Source organism: Anopheles coustani, chromosome 3, assembly GCF_943734705.1.
Source record: "Anopheles coustani chromosome 3, idAnoCousDA_361_x.2, whole genome shotgun sequence".
Classification (NCBI taxonomy): Eukaryota; Metazoa; Arthropoda; class Insecta; order Diptera; family Culicidae; genus Anopheles; species Anopheles coustani.
The window spans coordinates 22,699,625-22,715,190 of NC_071288.1; positions in this window are offsets into that span (position 1 = coordinate 22,699,625).

Below are 15,566 nucleotides of genomic sequence, written 5' to 3' on the forward strand. Positions count from 1 at the left end.
CCGAGAACAGGCCCGGCAGTGCTTCGCACCCTGATTTCAGGCTCCAAACATCTTCGGTGCACCGTTCGTACCCCATCCGCTTTCCGTGTGTACGGTCGCTTTCATCTTTCACGTCGCTGGATAAGTCTTAAAGCGCGCTCGACCTTGATGCGCCGGTTCACGACGGTTCGGGCATATGAACTTTGGAACCACCACCACCACCCCGCGGTCGTCCGGGGGTGTCGAGTGCGAACCCTCGAGGTAAGCGACATGTTATTTGCCTCGCGTCAGCACATTCCTGCGGGGAGTGGTTCGAATTGAATGCGAAATTTGTGCGGAACGTGAAAGATCGACCCTCGACGAGGGACACTCCTCGCTGGTAAACGGTACGGACCGCAATGCAATTGTTGCATTTCGGGGGGAGTGCTGCAACTGGCATAGGGGGAAAAGAAAATGCTGTTTTGTTAAATCTGACGTGGCGTGACAGTACATAGATCACGGTTCTGGGTCTTGCTTTACTTCTTTAATCACAATGGAATATTCTTACTCTTCATGATTAAGGTTGGTTAACATCTTGGATGTGGAGAAGACAAGAAAATTGTTACGTTCTTATAAATATTTTGTTTAAAGTATTGACACAGTACTTGTTTCATTTCGAAAGTAAATACGAATGTTTGAAAAGTAGGAAAAATTAATATTCTGCCATAAAAAAATTTCCATCTTTTCGGGAAAAGCAAACCTTTATACTGGATTTATGTTATTATTTCCACCTGAATCTATAATTACATCATTAATTTCCTGGATTGTGTTTCAATAATTTTTATACCATAAAAAATTGCAAACCTCCTTTTCACTTTTTTATAAACACAAAAATAAAAAACGTAGTCAGCTACGTTAGCATAATATTATGCCTCATTGAGAAAATACTAGAAAATAAACAAGGGAATACTGCCAAAATCAAAGGAAATAGTTTTTAATTTCTTAACTTATGTAATGTTATCCTTATTTAAATGCAAGTGGATTGAAAATTAATATTCTCAATTGATATAGTCTCTTAAAGCGTTCTATGATCATTTTAAATCCAATTCGATAACAACTAAATTTGGAATATTTTTCAGCATTGCATGAAACATCACGCTACGTTGACGATTAAAGTCCAACCTGTATGCTTGAGTGATGTTTTTAAATCATTTTCCTTTCCAACCGTTCAACGCCAGCGCTCACCTTACTCGATGGTTAGAAAAAAAAACAACCCGTGTACATTCCGACCTTCACCGTCGCGCTACATCTAGAATCAAATCGATTAATTTCCGATGATCCGCACACACCAGGGCATGCCTGCGGTGGCCCGCCCGAGTAGCTATTAATGGCAACGATGTGATATTATTAATTTGTCTAGGGCTATTGAAATATTTTCCAGCTCATTTACATTAAAATTGAAATGAATTATGACGAGCGAAGGATGGTGGAGCCGAACACGAAATTGTGTTCCGAGCGGCTTGCGGTCGCCCCCAGGAAAACACACATACACACGCGCGCACACACCGGAGGGTTTACCCGGTGGCACAAACATAGCAATCGAGTCGCCTGCAACAACAAACTGCATATTGTCCAATCGATGCAGCGAGTGCATCAGGCTGGAGCGCGGTTGGCAGAAACATCAATCCCGCTGCAATTTTGCTGCCGTTTGACCCAATTTTTCCGCCTGTTCGCACTTCCCACTAGCGCCCCTCCCTCTCCCTAGCTAGGTTGATGATGTTGTTGTTGATGATGATGCTTCATTTCCTAAAAGCATGTTGCTGCACGGCGCATTTCCCAGCGGACGAAACCGATGGGAACCGCTGGCGCCGATGCATAATAATCGCATTTGTGAAATGGCGTTGTTTAGCATGTGTTTTTGACTGTATGTGTGTGGGGGTGCGATTTTTTTTTCCTTGCTGATGAACCACCATCGGACCATCGATCATCGTTTGGGCGTATGTTTGAGCTACTTGTTAATCGATTCGCAACCCGAATCGGACCGCTTTTGACGAAAGCGAAACAGCACAGACAACAAATAAAAATGTAAAAAAAGGAAAAAGGGGAGTGAAAAAGATCATCGCTTTCGATCTTTCACCGAAACGTAACACACACCGCCGTTGCCGTAATGTTGCAGCATAGCGCCACCGAAAAGCGTTGTGCAAACAGACACGCGAAAAAAGGCTCCCAGCCACCCTCGCAGAAAGCATACCGAAGGAGAAAGAAAAACACAAAGTTTAAAGAATAAAATAAAGCACAACCAAAACCGTGCCACAGCCGGCATGTAAAGTGCATCGAATGCATTCGGTTAATTATTTGTTGGGTTGGGGCGGCTTGTTTGCATTTGATTTTAGTCGACCGGGGGGGTTTGGGAAAATTTTGGGGAGATATTTTTTTCATGTGTGTACGTGTTTCGATTCACCATTTCGGTGTTTGATTATTTGCTTGATTTCTTGATGCCCGATCGTCCTGATTTATTTCTTTTCGCTCCTACCGTTCGCCGTTCGTAACGTCCATCGATTGCAACCGTCAAGCCTATTAGCGGATCGGGTCGGATTGACTGCAGCAGTAGCAGCAGCGAATGGAAAGAACGTTATTTTTGGAAACCAATTGGATGGTCGAATTTTTGCACCCTTTCTCTATCAGTTTCGCTGCACATGCGGCCTGTTCGGGCGAGTATGGGCAAAACCGTTTGATTACTGAGCGCACAAGTGCACCAGTTTTTGGGGCCAGCTTTTCCCGGCTCGCTGTGCACATTACCCATCGCTTCGCCGCACGCCATGCGTTTGCCGTGTAATCGCCATCACGATTCGCATCGTTGGGCAGCGCATGTTTTCCGTTTTAACATCATTAACATGGCGCATTTACATGGCGTTCGCGCTGTGTGTCCCGAATAACGGTGAGTAACCGACGGGCATTGTTGTAAGTCGCTTATTTACATTTAATTACGATGATCGGTCAATTATTGAATGCCATTTCCTATCCACTCCGCTGCGGGGGTGGAAGGAATAAGCACCGAAAACGAGCAAAAAACGTCTCACCCGAAGTGGAATCTGTTTGATCCCGCGCACAATCAGATTCATTTGATCGACTAATTTAAATGTCACTCTTTAATGTGTTTGTCCCTCGGTCCGCGTGGGGCAGCATCCGGAAGCCAAACCGGGACTGTGGTCGGGAGAAAGATTTACCGATCCCGAAACCAATCCTCCCGTGCCCCCCTTCAACCCAACCATTCGACGGTGGTATTATATTCTAGCTGGTAACAATCAGCTTTTGGGCTCCCCGAGGGCTCCAATCAGCCGTAAATGTTGCGCCCAGGGCCAGGACACCGAGGTTGACCGAGCGGTGACCGATGATCGACTGCTGGCTGCACGGTGGAACAATAATGGGATAATTTCCGGACCTTTGGCAACTCCCAAATGAACCGCAAAACGCAAAAAAAACCCCATCGGTTTTTGTTCGTTGATGAATGATTGATTGGATTCATCGTTTTGCTCCATTTCCTTTCTTTCTTTGGGCTGCGAGGACTCTCTCCCCCCTCCCCCCCTTTCTTCCTTCTTGTCCTTTGGCACCCATTGGAAAAGTCAGGACCTTCTGTCCCGAGCGCATTCGGTTAGCTTTCCGGTCGGATCCGGTAATCGGAGGAATGGCCAATACGTCGGCCGGGATCGCTCGTTTGGTCACATGAAAAATGACACATGGAGTTTCATTTCCTTGATGGTTCGTTCCACTCTACCCCCCTCCGACACTCGCATAGAAGTGTAGAATCCATGCTAATGTTTTCTTTTTTTACGCCTTCCCGTGCGAATCCTTTTGCTTCATCCATTTTCCTTTTCTTTTTCCTGTTTTCCTACTTGTTATTTATTCCCTTCGGTGAGCTGAGTTGGACAACGGCGATACGTCACGTCGTCGATTCCATTCCGGTCAGTTTGTGTCCGCCCACCTTCCGGGCGGGACAATGCTAATCAAGGTGACTTCCGTTGACGACCGAGCCTGAGTGGATGGGGTTGGTGGAAGGTGGACCCACCTCCTGCGGGAAACCCCAAACCATGGTTGCTATTCAAGCCGGAGCGTCGGTTGATGTATTTCTGGTCCGGTTGAATGGCGAAGCGGACATAAGGTTACAACACTTCCGCTGGGAATTGGTACGGATGTGTTTCTTTCATCGGAATGGCTGAGATTTTGTTCGTTTCGTGTTTCCGTTCCCTCCGCTAGACATCGCACGTGATGGATTCGTCCTGCTGAGGTAAAGGAAAAGTGCTTGAACCGCCCGGTTGACAGACGATGGGTAAATGGGAAAGCATCTGATTGATCTGTTGTTCTGAGGATTTTTGCCGTGCTTTTCTTTGTTTCCTTCAGTGTCACCGAACGAAACATCATCGGGCAAAAGGGAAATGTACGAAGGTAATTGCCTCCGGAGGTGTAATCAAACATATGTTTGGAGGGGTTATAAGAGAATGCACTGTAATGTGCTCAGAGCGACATGTAGACACGTTAAATCAAAACACACAAAATGTAGATCGATGAATCATAAATAAAAAATAAGAGTAAATTATGTCATACATGAAAAGAATCTGTTATTTTGGAAACAAACACTAAAGAAACAATTAGATCAATTACCAGACCCACTTTATTTAACTGTGGGAAAACTTTTGAAAGGATTTAGGGTCTTATTTTGAAATGGTATTTAGATTTTTATGGTAATGGTAATTTTCATTTCTTATTTCACAAAATTAATCATACGATCACACAAATTGATAAATGTTTAAAACAGTATAACGCAAAAAAAAACAATCTTTCTCGTTCTACAGAAGCCATTAAAGCCGCGTTTTTAAGCTGCGAACGTAATCACGGACGAACTTTTGCCATTTGCATTGGCAACGCTAATCGTGTGCACATGGTGCGAACATTCTCCCAACCGATTCGCGAAACAAATCAAGTGCATAGCTGTTGCTTGCGCGGAAAAACTATTTCAAACCCACCCACCCGAAATGCGCCACAGGGAAACCCGGTTGGGTGAAAATTGATGGAAAAAGTTTTTCGGTAACGACACTCGAAGGGAGCACGGTTGAGAAAAAAACAGGGGAAATGAAAAACAAATCGAGACACAACGGGAAGAACGGTCGGTTGCACGTCGGTGCAGTTCGATCAGTGTCGAATCGTGACAGATGAACCAGCGAACAAGCAACAAATAGGAAACAGATACAACGCCTGGAAAATAGTACACCAAACACGCCCGAAAGCCCCGTTAAGAAGGAGGGAAAAAGTGCACAACATGGAAAAACAGGGAGGAGAGAAGAGAGAGAGAGAGGTTGAGTGAAAAACAAATGTACGAATGAGATAAAAAAAATACTGATCAGTGCATCTCCGCAATCGTTAGCTCCACTTATCTGTTTCCGAAGAAAAGGAGGAGAGCACCGACGGCGAACGCAAGGGAAATCGTGGAAAACTATTGACAATCCTTTCGATGTCATCCCCCGACACTTGGCTGCACCTGCCCTTCCCGTGCGTCCAGGATCATTGACAGTTTCGGGATAAAATGGGTTCGCTCTATTTTAACTTTTGCCCCACAAATTCCTCCCCCCTTCCAAAGCCATGCTCCCACTCTCCCTTTTCCGGGGAAAATCGTGCGCCCTCGTCGGCGCGAAATGCAGCAGGACGTTAAATTTCGTACCATTTTGGAACGGCGAGTATCGGAAAGATCGGGAATGAAGCGGGATTTTCCACTCGGAAGTCTATGTGACGGATACTACGTCCGGAATGCTGCCACGGTTCGCTCGCTGCTAGAGTTTCCTACAGAAGCATCTCAAACCAGTTACACTCCCTACCGAGATCCTACCCTAGAAGCTCTGGTTTGAATTCAACTTGGCATCTTTCGTTTTATTTATTTGTTTGCCCACTCAGACCACCGCCCCTACCGGATCCAGCATCAGCACCGAGCGCCTTTCCTTTTGACGTTGCACAGTTGCATATTCGCGTGCAGGAGCACTGGGGGAAGATTTTCAGCTTATTTCAGTCGAGTGAGAATCATACCGAAACCGAAACTGCTTCCTCCGCCTCCCTTCGCCGTGGGTGCGAATCCCGATGTAAAATTGCGTCGAAATACTTCCGACCCAAGGAGGAAGGGAAGTGCATGTGGCACGCCATCGTCGACGGCAGGTAAATATCCGCTCCAGTAATGCCGTCTAGGCAGCTTAGCTTGAGCTGCTCGGTGAAAAGTAGACACTACTGGCTGGCTCGAGAAGCAGCTCGTTCTTGACGTAGCTTCTTTTCACCCCCGAAAACTAGTCTGGCACTCGATAAAAGCTCGTCGGAAATGTTTTTGATTGGTGAGTTACTTCCGGTCCTTTCGCCGGTAGCTTTTTGTGACGGCAATTAGAACACCAATCAAACATTCATCGTACCTTGAATTTTCGAGCGCTTGCCCATGTGTGCATTTATTATTCTCGCTGCTTCAACTTTTACTGACCGCATTTCACCGAGAGTATTACTCACCTTTGCTGTCATCTGTCGAGTCCGTTAATCTACTGGCACGTTTACCTTGCGCCTCCTTTCGCCTTATGCAACGGAGAGCGGCCACGCCCGCCGCGTGCTTCTTCGGCAGTGTTTTGTCAACATCAAACATTGCAGCATTACAATAGAGATGTGATTTTTTTTTCGGCTTTGGGATCCACTAGGGGGTAGCACAGTTTGACTTTCATCTTATCACACCCTCCGCCCCCCCGTCCCCCACCCCGCTGAATCGCTCCCGCTCACTGGCGTCGTTATGAGATGGAAGTAAACATCGTTACCGTACAGGCACGCATTAGATAATGGGCTGGTCCAGCGGGATGAGGGTTGTATTGCGTCTTAGTCGTCAAATGGCGCTTCCTCTCGTCAACGTTGGGGGTCAATTTTATACCAACAATCATCCATGTTTTTTTTGTTTTGTTTTCAACCTCCGATGCGATGCCGAACGAAAGCTTATCGATACTTTTCGGGTCGAAAATCGATAATTGGAAAATCGGTTTCCTCCGGTGGGCGTTTCACTGGCGTTAATGATGATGAATACCATTAATGCTTGGTTTGTAGTGGGTTCGCACACAAAAAGGCCGTCTTCATAATAGGCCTCCAGGGGTTGTACTGAATGGACACCGGACACGCGACTCCCGCTCTGGCCCGATCGATTCCCGGCTTTCGGCTCAAAACTCGACTGCATGGAAGCGTCCATTCCGGGTGTCGAATATTTATCATATCAATAACCGTTACGGGTATTGTTTACATTTTCCCACCCTGGTCAGGATTTTCCTCCCCCCCCCCTCCCCACCCACTCTCTTCTTCCTCCCTCCATCATCAATAAACCCTTGGAGGGTGTTTTTTTTTTCTCGGGTCTCTGTAAAAACACGGCACCATCCAGGGCCCCGAAAAATGGCCATCCAAGTTTATGCTCACACACCTCCACCAACGGTCCCGACGCCCTTCCTCGCCCGACCCGAGGTGCGAACAGCGTGGAAGGGACGATGTAAAATTTATTCATTTAATTTTTACGATTATAACACCCGGAGCTCGTTTGGGTTGAATAATGAAAACTGCTCGCGGTGTCCACGTTTCACGTGGATTTTTTTCTTCTTTTTCTCGTCCATCCCCTGGCTCGCCCCTCGAGCCCAAGGCGTGAGATTTGTCGATTGAATCGTGTCCGGTGCGGCACGCGGGCAGTCCCCGGGCCCCCCGGATGGTCTGTTCATCGGATTTCGTTTGACACTTCTGTTATGCAATTTGTAATGGCAATCCATTTATCAATTGACGCGAGTCCCTTCGCGGCTTCGCAGTTAAAAGCGGCCAGGCGACCAGGAAGAGATTGAACAAAAAGCATTCGTAACGATTGAATTCCCGACGCAACGGGATGGTTTGACTCGCGGACAAATAATATTTCGGTGGATGTCTCCGGGTTGGACAGCAGTATCGTTCATTGAGTAGCTATACAAAAATAACCAAATCAGTAGCACAACACAAGTTACACACTCTACCGTCAAAGGCTAAGGCAAACAAATACACCAAACGGATGGCATCGGTGCAATAAAATGTAGTTTATTATGTTTGCCGCCAACATTTACAACATTTCGTGGTATAATTTAACACGCCTTTAAAACGCCGAACCAAATGCCGCTTCATCGCCGTCTACGGAGGAGGTCCATTAGCGCCACGTTCGACATACCAAGAGCAAGAAATGCTAATTCCTCACCATTTTCGACACTGGCGCGATGGTACCCGGCGGCATTCCGTTTGGGCGCTTGGTCGGAAATCATGTTCCATAATCCGAGAACTGGCCTGGTTCGTCTCTTGCCGCTATCCATCTGCCGCCGGCGGCACTGTCATTGAAGGGGAGGGGGGATGCGATACTAGCGGGGCACGCCGTTGGCAGACGATTAAGATCACGATTTGCGGTCGGACGGCGGTGAAGCCGCGCCATCGTTACCGCAGGCGGAGGCGACACTTTGTGACATCTTCAAGGTGAGTCTCTATTCTAAAAGTGGCCCAAGATCCGGGACAAGAATTTTGCAATCTCCCAAACCTCCGCTCGCTCCAAGATCTAGAGATGTACGACGAATCCCGGCTGCGACGATCGATGAGCTTAAGATGAATTATGGAACAGACGGCTTTTTGCAGGCTTGGCGCATCTGGGCTCGATATGGTGGTGGCGTGTGTGGGAAGCGTCGCACATTTCAAGCGCTTGTTCTGCGACACACCTACTAGCACTCATAATCATACAAAATGGATGTGTTTTTATTGAAAAGTCTTCATACCGATAAAGTCTAATTTTTCCATCCTTCGTGGAATCGGTCATAGAATCTCGACACTAACGGTTTGCTTGCAATCCAAAATTTGAACATAACATGCGAAACATCATGAGCTGTTGAGTTTGGTCAAGAATGGGAAATTGATTGCGGTACGCCAGCAGGCATCCAGCGCAGCCTTTCCGACTAGCTTCGATCGAATCGAAATTACGAGCTCTTACTACCACGAGCTGTAATGAAATTCGATACCGGCACCGAATGTGTGTTTGCAGTTTCCAAAACCCCAAACCACTTGCCCTCGGTGCACTAGATCAATCACAATTCAATTGCACAAAGAAGCTGCTCATTTCTGCCATTTCTCTCGATCGCCAATGGGAGTTTTATTGAAGTTTGTGGTGAAGATAATGGAAAGTGCTACCGTCGCCAGCAGCAGCGAGGGCAGTGCGGGGGCGGAAACGGAACCGACCATCGCCCGGACCAAACAGCAGATCCTTACCTCGGCGATGCCCGGGCATTTGTTGTGCAATTCGAACAACCTACCGAAGCTCCGTTCGAAATGGGGGGGAAAGAGAATCCTTTTGCCTTCGGTTCGCACACCGTCCGTCAGGCAACCGACCCAGCTCAGCTCGTGCGGCCCTGCAAATCACACTCGCACAATGGATCCCATCATCCCTGGCAGCCAGAATATGGTCATGAATGTGAATATGTTGTGTACATGATTCAATTTGCTTGGGCTCCTTTTCCGGAGGCTGCTTACTTTACAAGAATCACTAATGAAGTGTAAGGAAGCGGCCAACGGTGTCGGCATGGGGCGGGGGGAGGAAGGGGGGGGGAGGAGTTTTCTCGCAGTCGAACCACAGCACACCGGACTCCGAAGCTCCGAGCGGACATCCGGATGAAAATTGAGGGACCATCATTTATTTACACCTCATCGTGTGTGCCATGAAATGTGCTCGAACCGAACCGAAGCTCGACGGCACGGCAGGGGGGTGGAAGTAATGGGAAATGCCAGCATCTACGTCCATTTCGGTCGGATGGTATTCCTTCCAGCAGGCGTTGGCGTTGCGAGGGGGAAAGCATAATAGTGTTGGAGAAAAGGAGGGCATTTTTACCCGGCGCCGGTTGATAAGCCAAAAGCCGTAAGATGTATACAAACATACCCACACACACACACACACACACAATCACAAACACTCATCAGTGCCCAGTGGTGGACGAGAGTTCAAGCTCCTGCAGAGAGCAAATTGATTTAATGTTTGGAAAATGTGCTCGTATAAAATCAGAAGCCGTAAGGCTGCGCATAAATATGATTTGATCTCTTATCTGAGGTTGAACGGATTAGTTCTTTGTTGGTTCCATTGCTTGTTTTTTAGATCATCGTATTGTGATACTGATGGAATGTGAACAGGAAAGCTTAGCCCATTCTTTGAACGAAAAAGTTTTCCTAAGAAAATGTTTTTCCATTTTTATTTCGAGTCCGATACTTTTATTAGAAAATAAACAACTTCCTCTTTGTGAACCTAGTTTTACTTCGCTCCCTTCACTAGGGATTATTATGGTTCCACTATCTCTCACAGGTTTAGAAAGGTCCCTAGCCTCGTAATGAGAAAGCACGGTCCGTTAGTCGTTTGTAGAAGCAAGTTGATGCAGTCGAACACCCGAATGCCTTCCATCATCTAATCTGTCGCATGCGGAAATTGCCCACCGGCCCCCGCTTTTCGAACTAAAACCGTCACCGTAAAGGGACGATCGGTACGATAAATCGGCGTGAAACGAAACAACCAGGCAAAACGCAAACCAGCAGGACAAACCAAAATCACGCGCCAAACGTAAGAAAGGACGGTCGTTTGGGGCGGGTGAAAAAGAGAGGGGAGGCACGGGCGGATGTGAGCGCAGGCCGCCCTTCCTGATTACGGATGCCGGTGCTCGGGCCACGCCATTCCAATGCTCCACACCTGTCTGTCACATGTGTGTTTAACCTCTAACAAATTGTTTTCCGCAATCGCACGGGCGGCCCAGTTATGTATGTTGTCAGTTTTTGTTTTTGTTTCACTTCCCACTCCGTATCGTTTACCTTCTTCTTTGTTTACGATTTATTTACGAGCGGTCGGACGATGTTGTGGCCCGGTGGCAAAGCGGACCTGCTGCGAATTTCGTCCCTTTTGATGTATGTTGCTCGCTCGGCCAGTCCGTAGTTCGTCGTCGTTCGTCTAGGATATTGCAGGGGGAGGTGGGTTTTATTCGACTGTCCCTCGTAGTAAAGTATGCAGTTTTTTCCCCCTTTCAACTTTGCTGCTACTCTACATGCGAAAGGCTATACTATTTTCATTCTCTTGGAATGCGCCTAAACTTTACCACTCACCGCCTAAGCAGATGTGTTTAGACGTCGCTAGCGTCAGTTAGTGGACTCTTTACTCGTCAACCGTATCGGCGAATGTTTCCGACCGAAAAACGACCTCAACGATACGGCCCATTTGTTTTTCAGCCCTCCGAACGTAAACAAAAAGCCGAAATAATCTACGCAATAGATGATAAACAGATCGTCAACACGTTCAGGGTTAACAAAAAACGCCTTTCTAATTAAGAATAAATAAATAAAAATTACCTTCCAGCTCATTTTGATTTGTTTTGTGTGGTAAATATTTACTGCCAATAGCATAACTTAGTGAGTGTTTAAAGCAGGCTTGAAAGTAGTAGGAATTAAGATAAAAATTTATTTCATTTTGAAAGGATTGGAAGGGTTGGTACTATTGAAAAAGGCTCGAAGGGCTACTATAATATTAAAGGCAACAAACACACATAACAAAATATAAAATAACATTAAAAGATTACTCAAAGCCTCAAACATATTCATTTCGAGCGAATGTGGTCGCCATTATCTGAAACAAAATGATCAACAGTTTCATGGAACCATTCAGGGTCATTATAAGTTACAGGAATTACCTTATGAAGCAACTAGAGTGGGTAAAAAGAGACAAATAAATAAATATTTCACAAGAACTTGAAAAATTATTTGATAGAGACCATTAAATTATTTTTTTTAACTCTCCGCGTTAAAAAAAAGCCGTGCCTTCTCCTCAAGGAAAAAAATGGAAGAATTTGCGCTATATTACTTAAACTGAAAAAGCCATGAGATTAGCCTTTTTGTGAAATAATAATTTTAATACACATCGACCGGTTCATGTTGCTCTGACCTCACTGTCAAAGCTCGTCGACAGTGACCTGGTCCTCCTTCCACGTAATCTCAATCTCCGCGTCAGTATGTCTCGGCATACGGCGAACGAATCTGTAGCACCTCTTTGTCCTCCTGCGTCCCAGCGTCATGCCAACAGCTCGCAATCACTGCTCAGGGGTGGTTATAAATTAATTTATTCAAGTACTCATCCATCCTGGCAATTCTGACAACCTCTCCGGTGTGATTCCTGGACACGTGATTTCCCATCCGGAGCGCGGTGGGATCTTGGGCTCAGCTTCCAGACGTGCCACCCAACCTCGTAATCTCAAGCTTACCTCCCCCTGCAAAGCCACGAAAACTGACCCGGAATACCGACCGAAGGACTTTCAATGACCCTGCGCCACCATGATGTCGCATGTCGGAAGGCGCAGAGTGGCGCAAATTATGCCGCATATAAGGTCACGACGGCGTGCTTGGGGAGGGCGGCGAGAGCAAACCGCAAAGCAAAACAACAATAACAACAAAAAAAGAACCCGGCACAAAAACAGGTACTACCAGACGCAAAAACCTGCGAAGTGGTGTGAATTGTTTCACCGCCGGCCCGGGGACCAAAACCGGCGTGGCTCCTGGGAGCGGCGAAGCAGGAAGGTAAAGCACCGGTTTGTCGTCAGATAGGCCGTCAGCTCAGCTCAGATCGATCTAATATCGGTTGTCGATCCTATCGCCACCGTTTTCGAGCTGCACACACCCTTATGACCCCCGCGAGAGAGACAAACAATGTGCATTCTTTGCACACCGGTCCGGTATTTCCAGTTTCCAGACTTCGGGTTGCTTTTTCGGATCTCTTCGGTCGGCGGATTTCCTGCTCGGATTGTAGGGTCGTGTGTCCGCGGCGGCGATACGGAAATCACTTATGCTAATAAGTTTTAATGGTTCGCGTTTCGCGTCGGGCACGGTTCGGTCGTGCGTGTCGGCGTGTTTTCGCAGCAGTTGTAGCGTACGGTTCTACACACGAAATCCACAAACACCCGCCGGCGGTTGTCCGGCGGACCAGGAGCGAGGACCACACTCTAGGCCGGTTGCCGTCGGTTTATCGCGACTACTGCCGACGGTAGGCAAATTAGCTGAACTACACACTACCCTTCGGGCATCGGAGCGCAGTGTCATCTCGTGCTCGATGCCACCCGGGCCGTGACCGGGAAGGTCACAGCACAAAAAGGCGGATCCCCACCGTAATGGATCAAATTTCATCACTCCAAGCGAACCCGAACCTGGCCCGGGGGAGGCAAAATAAAACACGAAACAACCATAAACGAAACCGGGGCGGGATTGTTCTCTTTGCTGGGTGCAATTTGTCCACCCGACAGGCCCGCCTATGCCAGCGAAGGAGCCGTCCGTGGCCGGAGATTACCATTCGACACATTCGGAGTCCGCGGAACCCGCGGGGCACAGTAACAGGGACGATGATTGATGAGTGCTACGACCGAAATCCCCGGACGGGTTTGTTTTTCTACTTTTTTCCTTTTTCGCCGGGGTTTGTCTTCATTCGCTACCGGCCAGGGTTTTGGGCTGCGAATGTTGTGTTAGTCAGTCGTTGCACCGGTCCACGCTAGATCTTCCGGATGACGCCGGGTTCGGTGTGCCGCAAAACACCTCCGAGGGCTTTCTACTGCTACCGCTCGTTCGCTTCTAATTCGTTTGGCTCGAAACACTATTCCCGCGGCCCAACACACCCTGCACACTCCAGCGCGTTGTTTGGACCGTCGGTCGAAGTGTGGGGAATTCCAAACTCAAGCCTTCCGACTGGTTCACCGTAGTGGCGTACCTACTGCTCCAGATTGATGGTGATGAAGACATCCGACCGCGTCGAAATCGCTTTGCCCTACTGAGTCCTTCCTGTCGCCAGCCGCCACCCTCCAGGGCCATTCAGTGTTCCCCCCCCCTTTCCTCCTCCCCTTTGGTCGGGCGTGAAATGATTGACCACGCCGTCGACACGAGTGACGTAGTCGGTGAACGTTCGCGCGGCCACGGGAAAAAGGGAGTTCGAACCGGACACTGCTCGATTGCTGCCAGCAATTGCGCGCGTGTGTGTGTTCGTGTCTGTTGTTTGCCCGACCGGTTCTGCCCGCCCGAGATTGACCGAGATTGAGGGACCGTGCGTCGTCTCGTCTCGTCTCGTCTCGGCGTAATGTCGTAATGTCTTCCGCGGCCCGGCTGGGAAAGGAACCCGGCCCCAAGTGGGGCAAAAATAATAACCATGCCGAACGAGTCCGCGAACGGGGTTGGCTGCGGCAAGTAGGAAGCGGGCGGGCAGCGCGGCGCTTATCGGGACGACGGCTCGGAACTGACCTTGCTTGGGGCGACGCGTTCCGGAGTCGGGCCGTCGGGTATGGGCTGCTCTCGATTTCAAATTACGAACCCTCGATTTCAAGATTACTCCGGTTCGTTAGGTGAGCGCCTTTGCTGCCGACTGCCCGGTTGCCTTTTCCACCACTCCGCACGGTCGAACGACTCCAGAAGGTTGGCAACGGAACCCCTCGACGCACCTCATGCAACGCGCGAGGCGAGAGAAAGAAGTCCGCCGGGATAAAATTACACCGGATCGAGTTTCGTTGCCTCCTCGGTACACGTTTTCCACTTTTGATCCCCTTTCTGGCCTTCACTTTAAGGGCCACAAACACTGCCGAAGCTTGACCGAGCGCCACGTTTGCATGTGGGGAATAATTTCTCTCAAAAGAAAATGCATTCCTTGGTGTGTCAGTTTTAAAACCTTTTCTGTTGCTGTCTTCCTAAAACCGCCCGATTGAGTTTTTAAGTAGTCAAGCGTTACGTTCACATATTTTACGACTTTTCCCCCAATTTCCCCTCCAATCGCCTGCTCGAAACGTCCTAAGGAATTCTTTCCATGTCCAAGTGTATGTTCATGTTTGTGTTTGCGTTATTATAGTCACATGAGAGGTGTTTTAATCCACTTTTATTTCCATTCCGTAATGCACCACCGTGTGTGTCGCTTTCAAGCCAGCTCCGTACGTTTTTATTTGGAATGCAGAGTGCAATTATTGCATAACTCGATGCATGGCAGGACCGAAGAAAATCAATAAAAGAGAAGTCGTTTATCTGGAAGAGAAATAAAATTTACATTTCTTGACTCGCTTTCCTCGTCTCTAATGTCTTTCGAACGAGCAAGGAAGCATTGGATATTTGGTTAAAACCTGAGCACGAGCACGAACATAATTTAACGGCGGAAGAGTGTTGGACAAGGAAATAAGAAATGAGAAAGAATTGTTGGACATGCGAGAAAGGGCAGTGAGGGACGATATTTTTCTTAAAGGTTATCGGTCTACGATTTCCCAGAAGTGACTCGAAGAGACTAATAGGTATTAGTTTGTAATCAATTAACAGTGCACATAGTTGGCCCGCATGGCAATCACGGGTGTCGGTTTTAGCCACAGTCCCGTAAGCCCACTTTTGTCGACCATTTATTGTACCCCCCCCCCCCCCCCCCCCCCCCCCTCTCTCCACCTTCCCCACGCCGCGGGAGTCATTAGTCGGCGGCAAAAGCTAATCGACGCCCCGGCAGACCGCGATGACGCGCCGAGTGGATAACTGAACAAAATCGT